The 1,611-nt window shown below is 44.1% G+C and overlaps 1 long non-coding RNA gene across 1 annotated transcript; it reads right to left on the reverse strand.

Moving 5' to 3' along the window:
* Positions 1-207: 207 nt before the first annotated feature.
* LOC144827223 (uncharacterized) lies at positions 208-806 on the reverse strand. The gene is made up of 3 exons (XR_013610084.1): positions 677-806; positions 535-593; positions 208-456 (listed from the first exon to the last, which is right to left on the reverse strand). It is a non-coding gene; the product is annotated as an uncharacterized LOC144827223 (long non-coding RNA).
* Positions 807-1,611: the final 805 nt, after the last annotated feature.

Genomic DNA, 1,611 nt, shown 5'->3' on the forward strand with positions numbered 1-1,611 from the left:
TTAAACATAAAGGTACACCCACAACATAAGTATCATTTAGATTGCATTTAATTCAACTATTCGCAATGGTTTCCTACAGTTTCGCATATATTATATTTCATATTCATACAATACATGGTAAATTACGTACAATTCTTCAATTAGTGCTCGGTGATTGTCAGAGAAGAAAGGAAATTTAAAGGAGGGTAGGGTGTGTTTGGAAAAGAATAAGGGACAAAGAAAAGGAATTGTGTCCTATAAACAATTCTGTCTTATTCACAGAGCATTTCCAGTCATGTTACAGATCACAGTTGTTCCCTAGAAATACACTATACACGGGAGCTGAGTTTAGCAAGTTTTCGGTAGGGCGTGTATGTGTTGATGATGTTGTCGACGTTTCGACCCCCAAGTTAAGGGCGGGTGGGTCCTCAGTTTGGGGTCTTCCTCAGGACAATTAAAAACAGTGACATTGAGCACCTAGGAAAACAGAAATGTGTATCACTAGATGGAATCATTTGAAATTAAAAAACAGGGCAAAAGTCACGGTGTACCTACATGAGCAGGCGTTCGAGTGGTGTCCCTTCTGAATTAGGACTCGCGCCTGTAGAGTTGTTCTATAGAGGAAATAGATTAAGATTAGGAAGGATATTGATGGCAGGTCGTGGTAAATCAGCCCGAGATAGAAAACATGACTTACTGAGTTCGCCAGTCTTTGAAGAGCATTAGTCTCTTACAGGCGTCATAGATGACGAAACTGGGACAGTATATCCGTGGGTGTGGCGTGCGTCCTACATCCACCGGGCGATAGAATTCAAAGTGTAGATAAGTTACACCATCTGAAAGAACACAGAGATACTGTACTCCTTCATATTTCACCTCATCGTTGAAGAGAGAATTAAATAAAGGTTATTAGTCCGTCAAAAAAAAAAAAAGGAGACCAGAAACCCTACTGGTCGACATCATGCCCGCCTCAGACTATGGAGGACAAAAGAGGAGCCAAATCTCTTAGAGGTGGTATCCCATGCGCATTATTATAAAACGATTAGGAGACCAGCCGACATCCGTAGTGGATACACTGTGTGGATATTATGACAATCATTAGTCCATAACTAGAAAAGTGGGGCTGCCTGAGTTAACCAAGACCGTGAGCGCTACTCCCCGATACTTGGTTGTTCTGACATTGTGATTCGCAAAACAGCGCGGAGCGGACATACCTGTGTTACTGCTGACGGATCGTTCACAGTGACAGCTCGCAGGCGCTCGTAATCCCATACAAATAGCGGGCGTGTCTAGGGGGCGTGTCCCGGCACCTCGCGGTGCTGCCGCTGGCTGCTGCGCGGCTGGAGGACTACGTGGGGCGCATGCGCCGGACTAGTGACACTGTTTACACTACGGACCCGGGATTCCCTGGTTAGATGTCTAAAGGTCTGGTTGAGTTACTATATTACACATCGGTGTCTTTACAACCCGAAAAAGTCACGAACATTATGACAACGCACTGATAATTCATCAGGTGAACATACTCTTTACACATCGGTGTATATACAATCAGACAACACCACGGACATTCTGACAACGCACTGAGTTAAGGAATCGGGTGGAATAACTCTTTACACATCGGTGTACATACAA

Source organism: Lissotriton helveticus, chromosome 4_1 (genome assembly GCF_964261635.1).
Source record: "Lissotriton helveticus chromosome 4_1, aLisHel1.1, whole genome shotgun sequence".
NCBI classification, from domain to species: domain Eukaryota; kingdom Metazoa; phylum Chordata; class Amphibia; order Caudata; family Salamandridae; genus Lissotriton; species Lissotriton helveticus.